Source organism: Leucopleurus acutus (assembly GCF_964270905.1).
Source record: "Leucopleurus acutus genome assembly, chromosome: 9".
Lineage (NCBI taxonomy): Eukaryota > Metazoa > Chordata > Mammalia > Artiodactyla > Delphinidae > Leucopleurus > Leucopleurus acutus.
Window position 1 is genome coordinate 17,041,509 of NC_139144.1, and position 27,110 is coordinate 17,068,618.

The 27,110-nt window shown below is 37.1% G+C and overlaps 1 protein-coding gene across 2 annotated transcripts in view; it reads right to left on the bottom strand.

Moving 5' to 3' along the window:
* Positions 1–27,110, bottom strand: part of POU6F2 (POU class 6 homeobox 2) — a gene marked incomplete at its 5' end in the record, with an annotated part of 451,958 nt that overhangs the window by 332,357 nt on the left and 92,491 nt on the right. The window lies entirely within an intron of this gene.

Below are 27,110 nucleotides of genomic sequence, written 5' to 3' on the forward strand. Positions count from 1 at the left end.
CAGCAACATGGATGGACCTACAGATTATCATACTTAGTGAAGTAAGCCAGACAGAGAAAGATAAATATCATATGCTATAGCTTTTATGTGGAATCTAAAAATATGGTACAAATGAACTTATTTACAAAACAGAAACAGACTCACAGACTTAGAAAACTATCTTATGGTTACCGCTGAGGAAAAGTGGGGGAGGAATAAGTTAGGAGTTTGGGATTAACATAAACACACTACTGCATGTAAAATAGATAACCAGCAAGAACCTACTGTATAGCACAGGGAACTATACTCAGTATTTTGTAATAAACTATAAGGGAAAAGAATCTGAAAAAATATATATATATGTATAACTGAATCACTTTGCTGTACACCTGAAACTAACACAACATTGTAAAGCAACTATACTTCAATTTTTAAAAAAAATGGTGGCATGTGGAAAACAAACAAGCCTGACACCTGAGTTCAAGGAGCTTCAAGTTGATCAACAATTACATGTCCTCAAAACACAACTTGATTTCCATCTCGGTAAATACAGAAAAGTTTTTCCTCTCACTTCTAAGATATCCACGTGGATTAAGCAAGCCCTGGTCTGGCTGTTACAGACGCGGAATCTCGGTGGGAGGTAGAGGAACAGATTCTACAGAGGTGCAAGGAGAAACTTCTAACTGGTGCTGCCTCTTTGGGGCCCCAAATATTGGAAAACAAGGAGCAGAGGAGGAATGAAAAGAAATGTAAATTGAAGGCACATTGAAAAAGCTTTGAAGGTTTTGAGGAAAGCTGAGATTTAATAAGAGGATGAAAAGAAGTTGAAGTTTATCAAGAAGAAAGATAGGGTTTCTTATCACACCTCCTGACACCTCACCACATAATAACTAAGATCGGAAGAATGCTGGACAGAAAGTCAGGAGACCTCGGTTGGGTCTGGCTTCCCCTCAGTGGCTGCACAGTCATGAGATCCAATCTGGTCTCATAGTTCTTGTCTGTGAATGAAGAGTAAGGCCAACAATCCTGAAGGTTTGCTTTCCATGTCTACCTGATACTGGGGGTATCTCTTCTCTCTTTTCACAACAGGGAACATAAACTGTTAATTACATGTATTTTAACTACTAATATGTCACGTATTTTAGCCACCTAAATCACTATAATTTATACCTGGGTAAATCAAAGGAGTACAGGCATATAACTCAAACACAAATACACACACGTCTATCTACCTAGCTATCTGCATATGTACTCACATAAGTACTTAGGTAATTTGTTACATATCTTCTATAAAATTTAAAATTCCTCTTCAGCTAAGATACATTGGGAATTTCTCCAATTAGCAGCACAGCATTCATGGCACAAAAAAATTATTATTAAACAAGGACAATAATCTTCATTTGCTGTAAGGTTTAATAACTTCACTTTAATAGCATAAAAACTGTAATTCGGCATCTTGCCAACAACATTTTTTTTAATGAAATTCCTTGCCTTTAATACCATCAAAATCAGTTCTATCTCCTTTTTTTTCAAGAAAAATCACCTTTTCGGTAACTTGAGGTGATGATTTCCATGTGAATGATACTGTTTACCTGCACTTTCCCCATTTGACCTTATTTCTTCTAAGAAATACGGAATATTGCTTTGGGCCTTTGAAAGGCAGGGGTCTGGAGAAAGTTTCTATTAGAATAATCTCCACCTAAAGAGGCTTTAAGACTCACCTATCCATTGACCCATGAAGGGTACATGCTAAATTCCTAGAGTCAAATATTCATTCTAACCCTTCAGAATAGATGAATGAGCTTACCTCTTATTTAAATCACTCTAAGATGGATAAGATTTTTATTATCAGATGAAAGGTGATAATCATGACCACCGCCACGATCACCATCACTTGGCTGTTCATGATGACAAAAGTGACAAAGAAATTTGGCTTCACCCAATCACTTCTTCTGTAATGTTTATTTGTGTGTGTGTGTGTGTGTGTGTGTGAGAGAGAGAGAGAGAGAGAGAGAGAGAGAGGGAGGGAGGGAGGGAGAGATCTAGGTATTTTTCTATGCAATTTCACATCCATATTCAATATATGTTTACCTACATACTGAGGCATTCATGCATTTTCTGTAGAACTTATAGTCTAGCATCCTGGTGGACCCCAAATTAGCGTTTTATTAAACTTTTTCTTAAGACGTACAATCCACTGACCACTACATATCAAAAGTATTCTGGGGACTGAGCCAGAGGGGCATTTTCCTGGAATTTTTTTTCCTGATAATGGGTGCTTGTGCTCCATTCTCTACACTTGGTCACCTTCAGTCAGCCTGTGACCAACCACAATGCACCATGTTGGAAGCAAACGTGTTTTGGTGAATCTCCATTATAAGCTTATTTCACAGATGATTTTGATCTAGGGTGGATTTTATTGAAATGAGGCACTTTCTTAGGTTATAGAAAGTAGAGATGAACTGTTTCTGAGGTCCAGTCCCTGAATAGCAAATTTGCAATGGAAAGAAACAAATCTAGGATGAGAGATGCAATAATATCACAGCCAGTTTGCCCTCAATTTCTACCTCATTTGTGAGTTGACTGGGGAAGTAGCCAGGTCATTTTACCTTGACTCACTTAAGCTCTTGTTTCCTTTCTATAACTTTTAAGAAAAATCTTCTATTCTCTCCTTGAATATTCTCCTCCCTTTTTATTCTGATTGAGGAGAAAACATGAGCTAAATTTTCCCCTTAATGGGCTGCCTCAAAGAGTAGCCTGGGCTGATGCGGCCATGAACCTCTGAGACAGCAACTCTTAGCACAGGGAAAGATTATTTGGTGGTGTCTTTTTTTAATTCTAGCAAATGTTACCTATTCATTTCACTTAAAGTTGTGTCTCTTTTCTATTCCCGATGCTTAAAAAATTAAATTAAATCTAAGCTAAACCAAGAGCACATTCTCTCTACTTTCATTGTTTTGCAAACCATGGTGATATAAGTTTCGTAAAATGGGTACCAAGAGACACGTTCCTGAATTTAAATTCAAGACAATGATATACTTCAAAAGTTTTCCCCATGTTTCTTTTTATTTCTTGTGTTTCTTTGTAATTTATATCCCAAACTGGCTCAAGGATAAAACTAGGATATTCATGTGAGTTTTCTGATCCCTGGAAATAATTTTTTTCCCTGTAAGAATAAAATCAAAATTTAAAAATTTCAACCGTCTTGTAAATATCAAGAATAGTTAATTAGGGGGTTAAAAATATAAACATCTAATCCATAATAGATTAAGATGGCAGTATCTTTTCTCTGGGGAAGAGGAACTTTAGAATTTTGATTAGCATTGCTAATCAACACAGATCCTTTCAATATCTAGTTATTATATAGCTACATGACAAATATAATAATATTCCAGAGTGCCAGTCAAGATTCATTTCTGTTCATTTGATCTATGAACTTTTTCAAGTAAAACACTGATTTGGGGGGATAATTGGCCGCTGGAGGGTATAATGTATTTTAAAAGTAGAAGAAAAAAACCTACTCAATTCTCATGCCCTATGCAATTCCATGTGGATACTTATTGAAATAGCTTGAAATACCAGTGGCAACTCAGTTTAAACATTATTTTTGAATGTTTCTTCTCTGCCCTGCCCATTTTTTTTTAGCTGTAAAATAACTGTATTGAGAAATGAATGGGCAAAGAAGGAATCTGTTATCAAGCATAGGACATCATATAAGCATACAATATGTCATCTACTATTAATAGATGACAAGGCTTATGTGCTATGTACTATCCCCAATACACAGAAACATTTTTGTTATAAGAATATGTCTTTGTAGAGGGATTTTTTTCCAGTGTGATTTTACCGGAATTCATTTACTTAAAAGTCGTATATGATCACATGTATATTTCACCTATCACATTTGAAAGACTAATTTCAATTTTTAACTTTCTGAACCAACATGTTCAGCCAGTTTTCAAATGAGCCAGCACATTTGCAAGGACTGGCTCCTGCTTTGGGTTTAATACACAAATGAGAAGTCAGGTGACTCACAGAATTGCAGAATTGGAAAGGTGACCACAAAGGGCATCTGAATCCCATCTGTAACAACTCTCAGCTCTGCTTGGGGACTTCTAATGAAGGACATCACCACCTCTTTAGGAGACACATTTTAATTTTGGACAGTTCTAGTTATTAGGTAATTATTCTTACACTGTGCCAAATCCACCTCCCTACAAATCCACTGGGATTTGTTAAACCTTCTGAAACCACCCAGAATAAGCCCAGTCTTTCTCCAACCTTTTATAAAAACCTTCTGATATGTGCAGGCCTCTCCCATGGCCTTCTAAGTTTTCATTACTGCAGGTTGACTTTTGTTTCATTATTCAGTCCTTGTGTGATGTGACTGTGAATCCTTTTCTCTTCCAGGGCACTCTCACCTGAACATGCTGCGGTCCTTCACTTTCTAAACAGGGTGGCATCTAAAAGGGAATGTTCTTCACTTTTAAGAGCATACCATGTATGTCATTTTGGTCTACCTACATATACCTATACATCTATGTTTAAATCTGTACCTATATCTAATCTATTTAAGTATATATGACTATAATGCAGCTATGGAATCTAATAGGTAACATCCATGATTTTAATATTTCTTAACTTCCTTGTGCAGAGAAACATTAACCTAAAACACTAAATGATTGGGTAGAAAGGCTATATTGGTCTAAACTTGCTATAATTTCACTTTAATTTTACTATCCAGAGAAATCTAAGTACTACGAGTAATTCATAAACAGCTTCTTAAGAAAAACAATAATAAACTGGTATTGAATACAAAATGCTACTACAGTAATCCTTTCTAAAAGTCTTCATGATGCTTCTGATGGTTCTTCATAAAACCTCTTAACCTCTTTGTGGGTCCCCACACACCTAAAGCTAATATGTTGGGAACCAAGATGCAGAGTTTTTCAGACTTGTTTTTAGAACTAATAATATCCAATCAACTGTGTGCTGGTAAAAGCTTAATGACCAGCTCTCTGGAGAAAAAAGTATGCAAATATATGCATACATATATTTATTATACACAGATAGAAAGAACTGTAACACGGCTTACAAATATGTAGAACAAAATATGCAAAACTATTTATTCAAAATTCTGTAAACCTGTAACTGTGATTTAATATTTCTTACAAAGTCTACTGTGTTTCCATTACCAAAAATGGTGTTACAAAATCAGACTACAAATACATGTTCCAGTACTCTCTGATTCACCAAAAATTCATTCATGCCATTGACAAACATGCTGACTAAATGTTGGTTGATATTTTCATTTATGTTAACAAGTAAGATGAAAGTGAAATAATGAAGATGCAAGTCAGAACTTTACCTGTTTGTCAATGACATAAGTGATTTCCTTGTAGAATCATATAATATTTTTTGAATATTGGGAGAGTATTTCTTCATTTCTTTGCACTATTCACAATATAACACCTATAGAGACAACACACTTTTAAGTTTAATCTACATTATACTTAAAATCACTTTCTCAAGTCTAGACAGTCAACAAGACAATAAATGAAATCCTGACTTTTAGCATTTGCTGACTCTGCGGTATAAATACTTTCTCCAGTATAAATACTCTCTCCAGTTTCAACACGATGTCACTGAATGCAGAGTTTGGAAAAGATACACTATATCATCATATAGTATTTCCACCAAGCAGATAGATATAAATAACCCCAAGAGCGTAATTTAAAAAGTGTAGCAGGGCTTCCCTGGTGGTGCAGTGGTTGAGAGTCCACCTGCTGATGCAGGGGACACAGGTTCGTGCCCTGGTCCGGGAAGATCCCACATGCCGCAGAGCGGCTGGGCCCGTGAGCCATGGCTGCTGAGCCTGCGCATCTGGAGCCTGTGCTCCACAACGGGAGAGGCCACAGCAGTGAGAGGCCCGCGCACCGCAAAAAAAAAAAAAAAAAAAAAAAAAGTGTAGCAAAATATTTAGGAAGTAATGTTTTGAGTATGTATTATCTTTATTCTTTAGTATAATTTATATACTTATAGGATTATATAATTTAATCCTTAACAGTGGCTGTTTAACAACTGGCTCACAAAATTCCTGAAAATATAACAGTTGTCTCTCACAGGCCAGCATGAGCTGGCTCCAATACACCACTAGAGACCGATCTGGACAGATACTCAATTTTTCAAAGCCTACCTTGATCTACTACACTTCTTTCTGAGTTCTGAAATCATTGGACTCAAATTGGAAACATTATTAAATTTTAAAGCTAAAAATAACTTAATTAGTAATGCCACCTATATGATTTACATTTCCTACTGTGTAACAGATGTGCCAGAACTATGTGTCTAATATTTATTCTAAGTCATTAAAATACAGTATACTCTACCCAACTTAACAGTTCTTTTTACCAATCCTCTAAAAATATTGGAAGCTCATCCATAAGAACTCAGGTTGCTTCTGAGCAGATGGAGAGACTGTCTCATCACATCCATGGTCACATTTTGTTCATATTCATCAGGCAGAATTTATTCCTTTCCAATACCAAATCAGGCCAGCTATTAATGCCCTGGATTAACACCAATAAACACAAATGTGGCAATTTCACACCTTTTAGTGAGTATTAAAATGCTAGTAATTGTATATAGAATTATTGTCACTTCATTCAGAAAGTAGTAAGCAACAGTAAAATCAGGAAACCAAACACACAAAAAAACTAAAAGCTCCCAGGAAGTAATTTTTGCATATAATTGTATTCTTCAAATTTTCTTCTAGTTTTGATTGTGAAGTTCTTCTACTAATGTTTCAAAAGAAGATACACTTTGTTGCAAATTACTGCCTAGAAGATCTGGAGTACATACAACTCTATGTGTTCATGAATATTCAATACACAAACCTCTCCGCTTATAGATTTTGGGGGGTTGATGATTTTGTTTTATTTTTATCTAGAAAGCAAACACTGAAACAAAAGTCTGTGGATAGCTGCTAAAGACTCACCTCATATGGTTACTGTGAGAATAAGAAAAAAATTCATTTGGGGGGATGTATTTATTTTATTTCATAATTTCTCTAAGCAAGTGAAAGCATCTCTGGGAAAGATTTCCTCAGTGTACCACAGCTGGAAAGTTCCTAGGCTGGAAGAATATGATAAAACATCTGGGGACATGGCACAGGGTACCCAGAGCTTCCCCGGATCAGTAGTCAGAGGATCAACAGGGTGATATGCAGCTCTGTCTGGATGGTGGGCGCCCACTGCCATGAACTATCCAGCTGCGGGCTGAGGAACCGAATAGGGTTGGCCCCTGATGATTGACACTCCAGATGCCCAGCCAAATCTCAACCAGCAACCAGGCTAGGCTAGAAGTGGGGATTATTAAAGGAGGGGGAAAAGGGAAAGAGAAAGAAAACAACCAAAGGAAACATCTCAGGTTCCTTAGACCCTCAACCACGTATACACTATATACACTACATGCCAAGATAATACCAAGTGCTTTAACTCCTTCAACTATCACAATCACCACCCGAGGCGGGGCCTATGGTGATCCTCATGTTACAGATGAGGGTCACAAATGTTACATAGCAGCTAAGTTGGCAAAGCTGGGGAACTGAGCCTTCTTGAAACCAGTTCCAGAATCACAGTCATATTCCACTGTGCTGAAACCATCTGTCCCTACAGATTATACTCTACTCTTTTGATCTTGCTTGGTACTCTGAGAGGCTGCCCTATATGGACTACATCAAAACCTTTCTTTCCAACTGGTTTCCAGTTGGGTGTTGTCAATGCAGGGAGGGAAGAGAATAAAATTGGGATATTTAGTACCTTGCCTCCCTTGTGGGGTCCTGGAACGGCTACATCCCCCAACAGAGGTGGTCCTTTCCAAATAACACTCTCTTTCAGGGTTGTTGTATCTGTCCTTTCCTTCACCCTTTCAGGGTAACTTTACCCTTTCAGGAAAGGGACAGAGTATTGGTCCAAGGGTGAGGAGGTCCAAGGGCCCAAGAGTGATCAGGGCACATGTTACTAAGTACATTTCTGAGTACATGTCTACTATCCTTTGTATTTCCCTACATTCTATCCAAACTTTTGTAAGTAGTACCATTACTAAACTTTCCCCAGTTTACCTAATTTGACCCTGCCATCTCTTTCCTGCCAGGATCCTGATGAAAACAGCTACTATATTATTCTGCCATGTATAAACGATTGTTGGTCCTTAGATAACCAGCCAACTCAAAAGAAAACATTTTCCCATCATACTTTTAACATGTTTTATTTGCTCTATCTAGCAAAGTCTATGGAAGTTTATAAATATGGGAAATTTAATACTGATGTCTTTTTATATAAAGAGCTCACAAAAAGCAATAAGAAAAATGACGGATTCCCCCGTAGTGGTCAAGACCAAGCAATTCACAGAGGAATTACCAATAACCAAAAATAACAAAAAGAAGATTTAAGCTGGATTAGTTATCAAAGAAATGTAAAGTAAAAAAGATATCATTTCTCACCTTTCAAATTATCAAAGATAAAAATCAGGTTTATTTAAGGAATCAGAAAATGGACAGTCTCAAATACTGTTCGTGGATATAAAAATTTGTCTATCCTTTCTGAGAGCCTTAAAATATGCACACCTCTTAGTCTAGTAATTCTACTTAATAAATTAATAATATTAATTTATCCTAAGGAAATGATTAAAGGTGTAAACAAAATCTTATCTACAAAAGTATTCAATTTAAAAGATTGGAATCTATCTAACTGTCCAGCAACAGATGATGGCACACGCATACGATAAAATACTTCAAAGCCATTTAAGGTGTTGCTATAAAAATGTTTGTTGGACTTCCCTGGCAGTCCAGTGGTTAAGACTCCATGCTTCCAATGCGGGGGGCGCAGGTTCGATCCCTGGTCGGGGAACTATAAGATCCCACATGCTGAGTGACACGGCCAAAAAATTTAAAAATTAAAAAATAAAACAGGGGACTTCCCTGGTGCCTCAGCGGTTAAGAATCTGCCTGCCAATTCAGGGAACACGGGTTCAAGCCCTTTTCCAGAAAGATGCCACATGCCGTGGAGCAACTAAGCCCGTGCGCCATAACTACTGAGCCTGCGCTCTAGACCCCGCAAGCCACAACTACTGAGCCCATGCGCCACATTTACTGAAGTCCGCGTGCCTAGAGCCTGTGCTCTGCAACAAGAGAAGCCACTGTAATGAGAATCCCGCACACTGCAATGAAAACTAGCCTCTGGTCACCACAACTAGAGAAAGCCTGCACGCAGCAATGAAGACCCAACACAGCCAAAAATAAATAAATAAAATAAATAAATTTATTTTAAAAGTAAATAAATAAATACAAAATAATAAAACAGAATCACAAATAAAATGTTTGTTTGCAGAGAACAATGTTTACTATATATAGTCCCCATAGACACAAGCTAAATAAGGAAAAAGCAGACTACAACAGCGTTTTATTTCAGCATTATTATAGATGACCTGCAGGTAAACATGGGGTATATCCTCTGGAACGCGGAAGCCATGTTAGTGGAGTTTGAAATTTACCTGAGTTCAATAGGAAGCCACTGTAAGGCTGTAAGTAGTGGAGAAAAAATGCTCATAACCATATAAATGCTGTATTTCTTGGAGTCTATCAATCAAATCCTGGTAAACACCTACCTGGAATTTCTGCAAGTAGAAATACTTTGAAAATGCTAATTTATACAGCCATCATTGCCACTACGAAAGAAAGCCTGGTAGTAGTAGAGGGTTAGCTTGTAGACACACCTGGAAATCTACTTTATCATTAAGTTCTTTTAACTGGATTTAAAGGAAGTGTTTTTGTAAGGAGTTCTGTAGACCAGTATCTCCTACTGCTTATTTGCGCCACATGCCACAACCTACAGAGAATGGTTACAAGCACCAAGCTCATTTTCCCACGGTACCCTACTCCCCCTTCCCATCCAGGTGCCTTCACTGACAGCCCTGTGTGCAAAGGCTGGCAAGCAGCAGAGTTCTATCTTGGCTTCTCACGTATTCCGTGGGGGAAAGGAGGGCTGGAGGGTATTGATCCAAGGAAAACAAGATTCTGGGATAGAATTCTTATAATACTGAAAAGAATTTGGAATTCAGCTCATGACTTTTTCAGTTACTAAAAACCTCTTGGTCTGGCCACCATTCAAACAATATACAGTAGTTGTGCACATTTTAATTTGCTGAGTCCATATGTAAAATAACCACAGCTTCAATGTAGTTTCTTGCTCCCTCAATTTCCTCAACAGAATCAGAAAGAAGCTTATGCTTCGTTTATATCTCCATCTGTCTAAAGCACAGAATACCCATTCTTGCTTCTGATGACCCTTTTTTACAGAAATTATGAGACAGTAGAAAATGTGTAATCAACTTTTATAAGAATTCAAGATGCCTGAAGAGGAAGTATCCTAGATATAACCAGAAAAAACTGAGGTAAAACCCCTCAAATGTAGAATTTATTTAATTTTTAAATGTGGTTAGAAAATTGTGGTACAGACAATTTTCTTATAAATGACAACAGTTACATGAAATGACTTCAAACATACCAACTTTCTTTCACCAGCTCATCCTTCTTTAGAATGTCTAGTGGTACACATAAAGGCTCAGAAATGGTTTACTGTAACTGAAATTTCTGTCTGCTATTACCAAAGAGAAATGTATTGAACTTAATATGTTAGGTTTGGGAAATCTATTTTCACTTGCTATAACCAATGGTCTGTCATAAGTGTGGACATAGTGGTCTTCCAGATTCTATCTTCCATCTGCCCCTGACACCCTAAGATGAGACTTCCTTTATTTTTTTCATGTTTATAAAGACCCAGTTTCCAAAATCTAAACTAAACCTCTTAGTCTCTATGAGAAAAATGAAAGTGATAAAAGTTTCAGTAGGAATAAACACACAAATATCTAGAAGATATTGAGCTATGCTCATTAAATGGTTAAGTTACCCCCTGTTTAACCTTGCCTCAAACAAGGTCTTTTAATTCATTAGGAATATTTGTTCACTAAATAAGAGGACAGTGCCTCCAAAATGCATTTATTTATTTTAATTTATAAGAGAGGAAAGAAATAGATGTGCAGAAATAATATTGCCTTTGTGGTGGTTTTTTAACTTGTCCGCAATTTGTTGACACTCTTCTTATCAAAAAAGTAGAGCTTAATTCTCCTCTTCTTAAATATGAGAAAACCTTAATGACTCAATTTTAATGAACAGAAAGTGGTGGAAGTAATGCTGTTGACTTCCAAGGACAGGTTAGAAAACTCTAGTTTATGAAAGCCAGATTCCACCCGGTGTCTCTCTCTCTCTTTCATTGCTTGCCCTTGGAACTCAACCACCATACTGTGAGGAAGCCCAGGTCACATGGAGCCCAGGTCACATGGAGAAACACGTAGGTATTCCAGTCAACAACCCCTGATAAGGTCCCAGCCAACAGTCAGCATCAACCACCAGACATGTGAAAAAACAAGCCTTCAGACGATTCCAAACCCCAGCCTTTTAACAGCCTCAGTGGAAACCATGTGGAAGAGAAATGCACTGCCTCTACCAATCCCTTACCAAACTGAAGATCTGGGAGCAAAATAAATGTTACTGTTTAAGCCATGAGGTTTTGATGTGGGTTGTAATGCAGCAATAGATAATGAGAACAACTGTATCACTGTAACTAGGGTATGTGTACTTTAAGAATCAGTGGTACTTTATGTCCATCAACAGATGAATGGATAAAGAAGATGTGGCACATATATACGATGGAATATTACTCAGCCATAAAATGAAACAAAATTGAGTTACTTGTAGTGAGGTGGATGGACCTAGAGTCTGTCATACAGAGTGAAGTAAGTCAGAAAGAGAAAAACAAATACCATATGCTAACACATATATATGTGATGTAAAAAAAAAAAAAAAAAGGTTCTGAAGAACCTAGGGGCAGGATAGGAGTAAAGACACAGACGTAGAGAATGGACTTGAGGACACAGGGAGGGGGAAGTGTAAGCTGGGACAAAGTGAGAGAGTGGCATGGACATATTATACACTACCAAATGTCAAATAGATAGCTAGTGGGAAGCAGCCTCATAGCACAGGGAGATCAGCTCGGTGCTTTGTGACCACCTAGAGGGGTGGGATAGGGAGGGTGGGAGGGAGACGCAAGAGGGAGGGGCTATGGGGATATATGTATAGCTGATTCACTTTGTTATAAAGCAGAAACTAACACACCATTGTAAAGCAATTATACTCCAATAAAGATGTTAAAAAAAAAAAGAATCAGTGGTACTTTAAATCAAAATTTAGTAAAAGACACTTAGGGCTGGTGGTGGGCGCTCTGACTGGGTCCCAGACTAGGCAGGAGGAATGGAAGGCAGCTGTAGAATGTTAGCCTGCATAGTGTCCCTCAAGATCTGCCAGCTTTGCTAATTCCGAGGGCAGATTTCAGTATCTGTGATGAGCGGTCACCTGGCCCTACCCCTTCCTCTACCAGGAACACCTAATTCTTTACTCCCATCCTATAAAGTTGCAGCTGAACAAAACTCTCTCACTCTGTTCCTTTGCCCATGCTGTTTGCCCAAGGAATGGCTTCTCTGTTCTAACTCTGAGATATCAATTTTAGAAAAATGTCTTCTCTAAATGCAGCTCTGGAGATCATGAGCATAACCAGAATAAGAGTTCTTCAGTTGCAGGTAACATGAACTTAGTCTTTTTTAAAATTTGTATTGAAATACAGTTGACTTACAATGTTGTGTTAGTTTGAGGTGTACAGCAAAGTGATTCATTGATTCAGTTCAGCAAAGTGATTTTTATATATATAAAGATTTATATATATTTAGAAAGAAAATATATGTACACATATTATCTTTTTTAGATTCTTTTCCATTATAGGTTATTACAAGATATTGAGTACAGCTCCCTGTGCTATACAGTAGGCCCTTGTTGTTATCTACTCCATATATAGTAATGTGTATATTTTAATCCCGAACTCCTAATTTCTCCCTCCCCCTCTTTCCTCTTTGGTAACCATAAATTTGTTTTCTATGTCTGTGAGTCTATTTCTGTTCTGCAGATAAGTTCATTTGTACCATTTTTTTAGAGTCCACATATAAGTGATATCATTATGATATCTGTCTTTCTCTGCCTGGCTTACTTCGCTTAGTATGATAATCTCTAGGTCCTTACTTACGCAAAGTAGAGAAAGGGAGAGAAAAGCCCTTGTTGTGGCTAGGGGGGTAGCTCACAGGGTCAAAGGAAAAAGCTATTGATCTAGATCTCTGAAAAGATGATAACAAAGACTCTTCCAGGAATCAAGGTGTTAAAAACTAAGGACAGTCTCTGGGGTCACCACCATCTAGACGTGCTCTAGCTGTTTTTCAGTCCTGGGGTCACTCAGTTCAAGAGTGATACTCCCAGGAGAGAGCACCTGACTGTCTACTTTGGGGCACATACAATTCCTTTCTCCAGGAGAAGATAGAACATCTTGTTTGATAGTTCCACCAAGACTGTATCCAATTGGAGAGGTGTAATTTGCCAAAGTAATATCCAAATACTGTCCACTCAATGTCCACCATCACATCTGAACCTTCAAACTAAGTCACATCCCCTTATTATTCATTCCTACAGCATACAATACTTTTGCAGAGCATTTCTCACAACGGTAAATTACTAAACTTCCGGGCCATCATTGTTTAATATCTGAGTTTCCTATCATCTGTAAACTCCATGAAAAAAAAATTCAATTCTGTCTAATTCATCACTGTTTTCTCAGCACCTAGTACAACACTTAGCACAAAGGTGCTCAATAAATATTTCTTGAATACGTGAACACTTTTTACCTTTGTTTTGCTATTCATTTTTGTTAATACACACACACACACACACACACACACACACACACATTCTTACTTTAGTTGAACAGCAGACTCCTGTGGGTAGAGTCTATTTCCCTTTACTATTCAAGTAAGTATTTACCAAGAGTGGATGATGTCCAGAAACATCCAATTCAGAAGCAGTTTGATTCAAAAAACATTTATCTGGCACTTAATGTATGCAAGATCTATTACCTGTCCGCTGGGGGCTTACTACCCAACACGGGAGGCAGACAAATGCACAAGTCATTATAATACTAGGCGAACACTGGAAATGGATGCAAAAGGGGGTAAAAAATGAGAGAATAGTCAGAAAGCAAGAGAAGGCAAGATTCATTGTAATGTGGGAAAGCAGGAAGCTTGGCCCAAATATTTTTGACCACAAAAAAGGGTGGGCAGCAGACTGGGACACAATAAATGTTTTTGTATAAATTAACCCCTCAATGAGTTCATTATAAGCAACTTAGAGAACACATCAAGATAGTAAATGGTTATTTGCACCTGGCCTCTTTAACCTAAATGAAATGAAGTGATATTAGTTAACATGTGCTGCTATATAGAGTCCATAGATTTTTCTCTAAAAGGTTCATAACTCATAGGAAAAAATGCACCTCTGAAGGATAAGAAGACCAAGAAGCAAGATGTCCTTTCAGAGGGTAGCATAAAAGCATAGCCATTTTCTTGGGGCAGATCACCTTAAAGAAAGCCTAATAGTAAGCAAGTCTATTTCAATATTTAAACAAGAAGGTAAACTACAAATTCCTAGGCGTGTGTAGGACTGTTCAAGTCTTGAGGATTTTGAGGAATGGAAGATTTCTGAACCACCATGGAACATAAAAGCAGAGAAATCAGTATAAAAAAAAACAAGTCTTACATAGAAGAAGCAATTCTTCTCCTAAGCACTGACTTTTAGTTAGGACAGATTAAGAATGCAACTTTTTATTAAAGGATGAAAAGTTGGAAGATTCAGCTGTAGAGGGCAGTGCTTGATGAAAGAATCTTCTGGGCGGTGGCCAGAAGGGAATGGCCTGGGAGATGAACATAAGCGCTGGATGAGATGCTCAATAAATAAATCTGTACCCAACTCCTGGCACGGCATGAAGAGGTGGGTTTTATTCCCTCTGTACAATATAAACCCCGCAATAGAGCCAAATCTTGTATTAGTTTTGCCAACAGTATCCTTTCCATGCTGCCATTACCCAGTGGCACAACCAAGTGGAAACAGATCTGTTTGTTTACCCAGTAAGAAATCCACAGAGGCCACGGTAATAAAAGCTGTTACAGGCAAGGGGCAGAATATCCTATACACTCAGAGAAGAAAGTCAAAACTGTCGAATAGACACATTATATATGAAGGGGATGATCACTGCCACTGGCTTCAAGGAGAGTTTGTCTCTTCTACTTAATATGAACACAAACGTATGTTAATTCAATCTGAAAGCATGATTTTATATTTTTCAATATCATGGTATATTTATCGACATCAATTGACACATGTTAACGACGTGGTTTTAGAAGTGCCAATAATTTCTGATAAATATGCATAAGGCATGAAAAAATATATAATTAAAAATATGTGGGGTTACCACAGTAACAACAGCAACAAACACAGAGAGGCACTCCACTGGTGATCCTGACTACTGTGGCATCTATAAAAGGAAGCAGGTTTCAGTAATCTCAATCAAAATTCTCTAAATATCCTTAATAAAGGTAATAACACATTTCCCCACAAATATGACTTCAAATGTCAATTTAGTCTACTCAAATATTCACAGCATGTTCAATTCTTAGAGGTATTACACTGAAAGATTTTTGAGATTGTAGACTTATTTTTGGTTTATTACTTTTTAAAAAAAATATGAAGGGCTCTTTCTTGAAGATTAGAAAATCCTAATTAAACATTGGCTATAAAAATACCCGAAGGTATGAAGATACCATGGACTTCTACTTGCAGCCAAGTTCCAATACCTCACCAACACATAACTAACACATAACTAACGCTTGGAGAGAAGTGCTTTACTTTTGAGGCAGAAAAGAGCTCCTCGCGAGGGCAGAGAAGACACACAGCCTAATTGAATCCACTTTATTTCTGGAGCAGAGATTATTCTCTCCACTTCCAGGTTGAGTTCTGGCTTTTATGGAGAAAGATTAGGGAAGCAGATCTGATCATTCAAAATCCCTGCCTCATCTGATCATTAATATCTGATCCACATTCTCTACAGGGTCACTTCTTAGTGTATCGGAAAGATACATTTGGTATTACATTTATTAAACACCCCCATGTGCAGGCACCTTACTTGCTTTCCTTTCTATAACCTTTAACACCCTATTGGATTGTTATTCTAACTCTCATGTTACAGAAGAGGAAACAGAGGCACAGGAAGTCATACCCCTGTGTGTAGGCCAAGAGCAGTGATTCAAACCCTGGTTACAATCCTTCTGCTGTATGCTTCTTCCCCTAGCTTCACGTGATTTCAATGGGACGTTTCTCTCTCTCTGAAATTTTGTGTAGCTCACCTGGATGAGGTCACAGAATCATCCTCTGAAAGATCTCTGAGCACTTAATTGGAGGCCAATGCTACATTCCTCATTTTGGCAACAATGTGGTCAAGGTGGAAAGGAATAAGTGCTGGGTCGGAGAGCTAGCAAATTCCATCAGAGAGACAGCTGTCCACCTCGGAGGGACACCACCCAAAGGCAGCCCGCCACCAAGGTATCCGACTGAACCACAAGTTAGAGACGCATTTGCTGTCGCCCACAGACATATGGTTTCATATCACTTCCCACGGCCAAAATTATTTTTAAAATCTCTATGATTTGAAAGACTTACACACTCCAACGTTTCAAATTTAGAAAAGAGTAAGATACAGAACTGTATCCTTGCTCACCACTTTGCCCACAGGCTCTCCAAGACAAAGATCGTGAAGTACTGCCCCATCTAGAACCTGCTTGTCATCTATTTATAAGTCTGAATCCTGCCCTGAATGGGCTTGGGAGTAAGCAGTGACTAATATTCCTGAAGAAGGAAGGGGTGTTGTCATCAGGAGGAAAGATGCACAGAATTTTTCTTTGGCCAAGAGAACCCTGAATGCTGATGCTTCCTTAGGAAGAAGCATGGCTAATTCCAAATACCTCAGAATTTTGGTGGTTGGTTTTCTGATCTCTGTTGCTAAAAATTAATCAAATTCTTTCTAAAAATGGCAAGTTCATTTTCAACTCTTTTTTTTTGGGGGGGGGGCTCTCACTGGTGCAGCCTCTCCCGTTGCAGAGCACAGGCTCAGCGGCCATGGCTCACGGGCCCAGCCGCTCCGCGGCACGTGGGATCTTCCCGGACCTGGGCACGAACCCGTGGTCCCCTGCATCGGCAGGCGGACTCTCAACCACTGCGCCACCAGGGAAGCCCATTTTCAACTCTTAATAAAGTGAAGTACAGCTGGTATTTGTTAGGTGTTGGTTACATTCCAGGCACTCAATAGGGCTCTACACGTGAGGCTCTACACCTCATTTCAACCTCAAGACTTTGCTATGAAGTAAGTACCATCAGTAACTCACTTAGAGGCAGGGAAGGTGAGGCTTAAACATGTATCTTGCCCAGCCAGCTGACAGGTAGCAGAGCCAGGCTCAAATCCAACCAGCCTACTCCAGAGCTTGCCCTACTAAATTTTATTGTATGATAAACAAACAAGAATCTTGGAAGGAGAATAAAGGCAGGAGAGAAAAAGATAAATCCACTTCTTGTTCCCTTTGCATATGACTAAGAGACAATTGCTAAAAAATTGCATTTGTGTTTTACATCACGAGCACCAAACTAATGAAAACCTTATGAATGTCATCTGTCATAAATCACTTCATAATCCTCTCTTCTTCCTCACTTTTTGGAGATCATAGTTTTTCTAAATGTTTAGGCTATGACCAACAAACAACTTCTGAAATGCATGACATTGAAGATTAAGATTTCCTGAAGAGTCCTAGGACATGAGGAAGTAAAGAGAATGTCAATGTATGGTGTTGGTTGTGGGCTATTTGAGGGTGGGGCAACCCTGTCTTGTTCATTTTTCCAACCTGGAGTGGTGAGCTAGACTAGGTGATTGATCCTGTCTGATGTATTCTCCACTGAGTCCTCAGAGGACAGCTCCTGCCACAAAACAGATACTCACAAATATTTGTTGAGTGGATAAATTCACTTAGTTGAATGTAAAATGCATAAACTGTACAATATAGAAAAGACCCATGTAAGAAATAGGACAAATTATGCATTTCATTTCTATTACACCATGCCGTAATTACATGGTATATAGGTACACCTCCTTTGTTTTGATATGTGAAAGTAGCACAAAAGTAAGAAAGTCGGCTTCAAAACACTTACTGCAAAGAAGAGAAACGTAAGAAATGGAGACACATAGAGTTGATGAATATTCCTAGGAAAAGTAATTTCAAAGATCCAATATAGAAATGATCCCAGGATATCATGGTTTTATTTTCATCAGTTGTTATATTTTGAGAGGAAAAGCTGGTTCTTCTAACTCCTATAGACCTGCTCCTGTCCCACTCACCAGGAAAAAATAAAACTAGAATGTTTCTTTGTATGGCTTTGTGACTGTCAGAGAGCTAAGGAGGAAATGTGATGAATTTTGACAGGGAATAATAATAATAACTTTAAGACTCCTTTATTTATTCTTTAGTACCCTCTCTGGAAAAGGGCACATATAGTAAGAATGGCATAAAATGACAAATATAATGGCACTGTAATTTCAAAGAGTACAAAATGTTAAAAATTTGATAACCGTTGTAAACTAACCTCATAATTACATTTATATTGAAAATGTCATCACCTTTTACCTATATATTAAATATACAAAATCAATTTTTAAAGTGTTTAAAAACTGATTTCATACATATATTTCTTTCCTCTGACAGGTACAATTGTGCTATTTTGCTTTTACATTGCATGAAGTATTTCATTATATAAGCTAATTTCAAATATTGTTAAACTAAAAGCATTAAATGATTTTTACGTTCACTTGTTAAATGTTCAAATATGGTCACATTAAAGGAAACAATTTTAGCTTTCAGCCATCTATTTGAAAATTTTAAGTCATCTTTTTTTTCCAGGCTGCAAAAGTGTATTACCAAATAAACTGACAAAACATCTCGACAACTAACAGAAACGTGCAATTTTAATGCCTTCTAATCTCACAAATCAATATGAGGTTTTTGTGCTTGTGCATGACCTTCTTCAAATTATCCCCCCATTTTGGCTGAATCAGAACGAGTGTGGGCTATTTGATAAAAAACCCTAAGTGTGTGAAATAAGAGCTCTCGCCTCTTCTGCCAGACTCCTCTTGACAGAAAGATGATAGAAGCATCACATCCCTGAGAGAGTAAATGCAAACTGACAAGAGATGAGCCTTTAGATGTTGAATATAATCTTGAATTGTGCTTGAAGTGTCTTATTATCTTGTCTTTTGATGTCTGAAGGGGTGGCTCATTGTTAGAAAAAGGAAAACCCTCACGTATCTTTGCTATCTTTAAAAATTGTTTGGCCTTTAACAACTGCTCTCCCAACGAATGTCCATTTCTCCTGACAATAAATATGGCAGGTCGTCGGCAAGTGACAAACAATTTACTTTACATGCCACACTTTTATGGGTTTTGAGAGCTCCTGTGGAAGTGTATTTTAAAAAGCCCAGAGAAATTAGCGGTATTACCAATGTTAAGTAGATTGGTGTCTGTGGGCATATACTGATGTGAAGTTACTCGTCATGGTTATTTCCTGCTGCTTCTAGTTTTATATCTCACGGGTCCTAGATTCAAAATTCAAGTTCCTTATTTATCATGGACTAAAAATAGCCAGGGAAAATTAAAAAAGCAACCACGAATTCTGATAGATTCCAGAATGCACTCATGCCAATTTCCAGGGCACATGGCACTACTCAGAACAGTATACAAACAAAAATCCTTTTCCTAAGTAGGATATGCAGATCAGCATTGAGCTTGCTGAATTTTGCCTTTTATCTCAGACCCTTCAGCACTTTTTAATTTCTGCCATCCTTCTGGGTACGCTTCATCCTTCATATCTACCATTTGTCTTGTGGGTTTAGTTTTAACTTAAAAGTTTAATGATGTTCCCAGTCAATAGGATTCCTTAGCAGCTAAATCACACTCATGCTAGCTTTCTGTCACCGAGCCAGATTTTGTGAAAGCTTTCAAGATCTTTTCTCAGACCTCTGTCACTCTAAGAATCCATAAGAATTCTCAGAAGGACCATAAACTGTTACAGGGCCCAGATTATTGCATCATTATAAAAACATATTGATACACTACAAATGCCAAGATGGGTAGCTACCATCCTAGGCTAGTACAACCATCTCAATGCCATCAGCAATCTCCAATCTGACCAGTTTTTTGTTTTTTTAAGCAGGCGGCTGTAGACATTAATCCCTTTTAAAGCGATGCTTAGTTTTAACACTTTTCTGATTGCCTGCAGATTCCTATTGGATTGTTACGGAATTAGTATGAGCGTGGAATATAATAGGAGAAGTAAAGATCCCAAACTAAAGCAAAGAAATAGACCAGTATACCTGAAAATTTGAACAATTCCTTAGGTATCTCTTAAGAATAAAACTTGCCTTAATTTTAGAAGTCAGAATAAGATGAGCCAATCTACACCCAAAACAATGATGTACGTTTCTTCCCAAAAGTGTGAAAGTTTTCCCACATAATCAAGATGATCCCTATTCTGAATATTTACCCATGCGTACATAACAGTGCAGTATATAAATATAATTAAATGGAGCCATTAAAATGTTAGCTTTATTTGATATTCCTTTCATGCTTCTCATTTTGAAAACTGGATATTTCCTTTTGGACATATTTCTATTTTGCTAAAAGAAATTAGATATACTAAAGAAAAAAATGCAGGTTTGTAAAAGGGCATTTCACCCCACAGACCACTTCTGCGTCTATACATTTTTTAATACAGGAAAATGTGTTTTTCTATTCGATTTTTTATGTTCTTCTACCTTCAGTTGGTTTTGGCAAAAATTCACTCTGCAATAATAATTTTTCATGCTTTTTAAGTAGCTTCAAATGTTTGCATTTTTAAATCAAATTAATCCTTTAGCTCCTCTTCTACCTTAACAGTGTTGTGCAATAACCCCAAACCATTAATTTATCGAAGAAAATCCTGCCATATTGATAGTAAAAGACAAATCACCACATATATGGCCATCAAGAACTGCAAAAGGAGATTAATTACACCACACTATTTTAACAGCAAATGTTTCAAAAATGATTTTTTTAAATCATATCAACCATCCATCCTATCTTGATATGTGTATATGTAAATGTATATTTAGGCACATGGAATTCTTACAGGAATGTGTAACCAAAATTACGCTCACTAACTCTTGCACCAATGCCGTTTACTGAAAAAAAGAAAAAGAAATGTTTATATTGTAATGTATGCGTATCCCACAAGTAGACAAATATTTAAGTTCCCAAAATTTAGCATCTTCTCTAGCATGCGCAAGTTTTGTATGTTTTAAAAATGTATATCTATTCCATATAAATCAAACTGTGCAGAAAACCCCAAATCTCTTTACTGAATTAAACTGCACAATTTCTGAGAAATCCTGTTGTCTCCTCTGCTCAGTGAATAGCAGCCTCAAAGAAGATACTGGAACTTGGATTAAGCCCAACTATGCCTGAAGCAATACTATAATATAACTAGTTGTCCTTTATTGGCAAGCTATTAATTTTATTAAGTTTATCTGGAAACTATTTTTTAAAATATACATAGGTATAGGAGAAGTATATTTAAGTGATGTATGGATAGAGTGAACTAAAAGCTTATTATTATAAATTAGACTTCTTTAATTTTATGATAGAGAAAACACATTCATACAACAAATTTAGCAAGACAATTTGAAGTGTCACATGAACACAGGAGAAAATGTGAACACACAGTAGACACACATGTTTTACATGGGTAGTGCTACATTTATTCACTGTGCATTCACAGTGCCTAAGAAAGAAAATACAGGAAAACAAAAATAAAGTATGAAAGTGATAAGAAAATGGAAAATGTGCATTGTTATTTTAAAACACTGTATTAATACTAATCTTTAAATATGGGTTTCTTGGCTTTCACAAACTTTTATCACAATTGTTTTTTTTTTCCTCATTAATAGGATGAAATGAAAATAACACAAGATATTTGGAAAGTACATCAATCTGGAAAATACGATTATTTCACAGCAAAAGAAGAAATGCTCAGAAAACTACAAATACCAAACAATGTCTAGCAGGACAAATACATTCATTAAATTGTTGAATTGCTTCATGTCGGGTATAATTGGTACATGATAAGTGTCCTAAAAATATCTTAGTATTCTACCTCATTCTCAGGATAAATTAACAGGTTTTATTTTAATTATTCACCACCTTAAGGAATGCAGGTTTCATTACAGAATCCCATTTTCAAATGGTCTTCAGCACGACAAACCTCTTAAGAATTTAGTATATGTAATGTATTTAGTTATGTAATGATGTTACTTAGTTTCTCTAATTGTAATCTGATCATTTTTCTCATATTTTCAAATAGGTTTGATGGCAGTGCAGTCCTCTAATAAAAGGGATGCAGACTGTATTAGTTATGTTGTTCCAGGTAGCTAAGTTTTCAATGAAAATAAAAACCAGTATGTTCTTGCCACTCTAGGACCTTAAAAGCTCTTTGACTAAGAAAAGTTGGAGCATGGATTTTCTTTCAAATCCTCAGATGAAATACAGACATTCATCTAACATCTAGGATTTTTTTTTAAGTATCAGTTAACAATTAAAAAGGAATGTTAGCAGCTAGTTAGCAGCTATGTGCCTTGACTAGGTAGTTTTTCAAAATGATTTCTGAACACTTACCCAAAAAGTTAATTTCCATTTCTCTGAGAATGACAAACTTTCTTCAACCAAAAGCGGTTCAGTGTTATTTTTTCCTGACCTCTGTGTTCGCATTAAAGACAGTCCATGTTTCATAGCTCACAATATTGCCACAACATAGAGTGAGATGTCACCAAACTAGTGTGCCCTTGTTTCATATTTGTATGAAATCTGACTATTTTTCAGGTGGACTATATTTTTTTTATATCAGTTATTTTTTTTATTGGAGTATAGTTAATTTACAATGTTGTGTTAGTTTCAAGTGTATAGCAAAGTGATTCAGTTACATATATATGTACATATATATATTATTTTTCAGATTATTTTCCATTATAGGTTATTACAAGATACTGAGTGTAGTTCCCTGTGCTCTACAGTAGGTCTTTGCTGTTTATCTACTTTATATATAGTAGTGTGTATATGTTCATCCCAAGCTCCTAATTTATCTCCCCCCCACCTCCCGCTATCCCCTTTGGTGATCATAAATTTGTTTTCTATGTCTGTGAGTCTACTTCTCTTTTGTAAATAAGTTCACTTGTATCATTTTTTTAGATACATTTTCTTCTGACTTTGAGAAGCAGAAGGTGGGAGTTTACATTTAAAATATTGAGTCAGGTCAACAGGCTTAATAAACACACCTCATCAGAAGCCCCCATATTGCCAAAGCCCAAATACTCCTTTATGAATGAATTTTAATATAAACATTACGTGAAGCTATTCCCAAAGAAAAGCCCAGTGTTGACAGATTTAGAACCTCATTCAGACTCATAGCATAAGGTATATGTGCAACTGTAAAATACCATCTCAAAACAAAGTATGCTCACCTATTTCCTTTTCAAAGAAAAGATATTGTAAATTTAAAAGGGAAAACATTTAAAAAGTAAGACTGAAATGGCTTTAATAAAAGGAAAGCTGAACAAAAACACCAGTGAAGTACAGAACCTAGGAAGACAACAAATGAGAAAATTCCAGAGCCACGTTGGCTGTTAAAGAGAAAACCCATCCACCCATCTGCTGGAGAATGGCAACTGTTACTATGAGCTTTCTCTAGCTACCTCTGCCTTTGGATATTTTTTAAAAATTTATTAACCTGACAGCAGGAAACTTTACACAGATTGCCCCCTGACAGGGTGCCAATTTGGTATAAACACTTTGCTATCTTTTTCTTTAGCATAAGAAAATCAAGAAGCATGTGAAGTGGAGCCAGGTGCATATTTGGGCAAGCGTGCCGGCGCCTCTGACCACCCCCGTTCCCAGGGAAGGCCCGGATAATCTGGAGCAGCTCATGGCAGAACTGCATCCTCTACCCTTCCTCCTTCACATCTACTTTCTTTTTAATGTGTGAATGTCTGATGTATTATTAATCCCCAAACATAAACCAGCAAGGTCGCCAATCAAAGAAAATATCTGCTCTCTCACAAATTATCTGTTTACTGCCTAATAACCAGCAAAGTCCACTGCCAACAGTCACTTAACATCTCATTTTTGAAGTGGGGGAAAATATTTATTTGGTCAATTCTTGAAAAAGAATAATGCTGACTCTTATCATTAAATCAGGTAATTGGGAAAGAAAGCAATCTACTTAAGGGCTGAGCCTTGGGAGCTTGAATCCGAAATGCACCTCTATTTATTAATTATGACATAAACTGAGCCGGACGAACTACAAAAACACTATGATGCCACGTAACCTTTAAGTTAAAACATCCCAGATGATAAAAAGACTACAATGGGATCATTTTAAGGGATGATGGTACAGCGTAGTGTCATTTCTAATACTTTGTCTTCTTTCAGATTTTTTACAGCACCATTTAACAACAAGGACAACAAAATATAAGCATCCTAGCAATCAAAATGAAAGAAAAAGTGTAAATCTGTATCAGCATTTTGATTCACTAATGTGTTACGAGGTAGTAGCATCCTCAGACACTGCAATATGGAACTTTCTTCTCTATACAGAGGTCTAACCTGAGTACCCCAGGCATGGCAAAGAGATGGAAAAAGAAGGCAGTGAGAAAGTCCCCACTGAATCTTACGTCACGTATTGTGCACTTCCTTCCATCAAAGTGCCCCGTAGAAATGAACACAGCTCAATGTAACGAACATGGTGTGAAGTCTGAACATCACTGCCATTTGATAAGAATTTATTTTTATTTCCAAGATTACACATTAATGCTATTTAAAGTGGATTTATTTATCAGTGCAGTATCTCAATGTTTTCTGGGAGTGGGGGACACTAAACTAAATTTGTCTAAACACACACACTGGACTTTTTAAAGAAATACCTTGGTGCAGTAGATTTTCTTAAATGTTAAGAAATGTCTCTAAATGTGCATTTCCCCCTCAGTAGTCAGAGAACAGCACCACAAGGGCTTGTTTGAAGCACCACAAGGGCTTGTATGAAACCATAATTGATTTTTGGCAAATACCTTATCATGCATCTCATTTACTTACACAAATACAGGTTTCTACTGGTTTCTTTCTTTTTTTTTTAAATAACTGGTTTAGCCTCAAATCTATTACTCGGATTAGTTAGCTGATTTTAAAAGATGCTGTTTTAATGTTTCTCTAACAAAACACACTCTCTTCAGTGAAAAATATAGTATGCATTTTCAATGGCTATAATATTGAAACTTTAAAAGATCCAGAAACATGGTTCATATTTTCAGTAAATCTATTTCTCTAGGGAATTTTCCTCATCAACTCCCAGCTAAAACCCTCTTGGGCTTAAGCCCCATTACTGATTACTTGGCCCCAGCATATTTTATCAGAATATTACAAATATGAAGGCATTGAAAGATGTTTAAATAAAGTAATAAAGAGAGTGAGTGATGCTATAATGAAGGCCTCCACTTATGCACAGGCAAGAGGCAGGTTCACCACTGAGTGCAGTCCTTATAACACCCAACCAACGACCTCCACGCTGACCTGCAGAGACCACTGCCTCAAGGGGTGACAGACAATTTAGTCCTTTATCCTTTTGTCATTGGAAACGACTCCACTGCCATAAATTCTAATCAAGTCAAACTGGATGGCAATTTAAAAAAAAAAAATCTTCTAATACATGTTTCTATGAGAAAGATAACGGAAAGGGAAGGAAAAGAAAAACCCTACAGATACTGCATTTTCTAGCTAAGAATCACTGACCCAACTTTCAACCCTTTTGCAATAGTTTACAGATAAATGACGTTGAAAATACCCACCCTCACAGGTATCATTGCATGCAATTTCTTTTAACCCAGAGAAACACAGTATCATAAGAGAAAACCAACCACCAATTTTTATTTCAGGCACAAGGTTTATAAACGGTTTTTTGTTTGTTTGTTTATGTCTCAGCTCAAGGCTTTAGAGCTGTGTGCCCAGTTCCCGTGCAGTGTGGTACCACTAAGAAACTAACCCAGCCACCCAAGGTAGTTGGGACTTGAAGAAAAGCAATCATGAGGTTCAACTTGAAACAATAAAAATATTCCCAGGAGGAGGACTGTTAATAAATCATCTTTGGAATTTCAAATATATATGAGAGAAAATATTTAGTGCATGTTTTATACGATCTCACTTCTTCTGCTGAGACTGCATGGGAAAACTTTAGTACAGATATTTTTTCTAGGGATATATATTATTTTTATCCTTTCTGGGGCCATTTTCCTCACCAAGCTGTTGATGCTACCATTTGAATTTTAGCATCCAACTTGACTGAATGCGGAACACTGAATTCTTGATGGGCATAACTAAAACTGAAGTACCACATTGACACGAGTGCTATAAATGTCACTGGAGAAACACAGCAACCTCATCCCTTTGAGACTGTTTGCCAAAGGCCAGTTTTGAGAGTGGTTTCCGATATGTACATCACTCATCACATATTAAATGACCAGCCCTGCATGGTATCACTCATCTGATCACGCAGCTGAAACACAGGGAGACACAGAACAAGATTCTCTGATAATACCTCCCGACGTGCAAGTCTACTCTCCTCCATACTGTTTCCTACGGCTCAGAGCTTTGCATAATACAGTCAGGAACTGAAAAAGGAAGAGTTATTCCACAGGCTTTACAAGAATAAATAATGTACCACTTAATGATATCACAGAGAACGAGCTAACCACACATTTCTCAATGAAATGAGGATTCATCCCTCCTAAGTGTACTTTAGTTTCCATGGCTGTTCAAGTTAAGCAAAACATTACCTCTGATGTAATTACTTTATAAAACACAAGGGCCCTTTTCTGAACTTTCTCTTTAGGCTGGCATATGGCTTCTGGTTTCTTCTGTTATTCTGAGCTGCTCAGAACACTGAAACATTCTGTAGAGTGTGCTTCCCTTTGGAT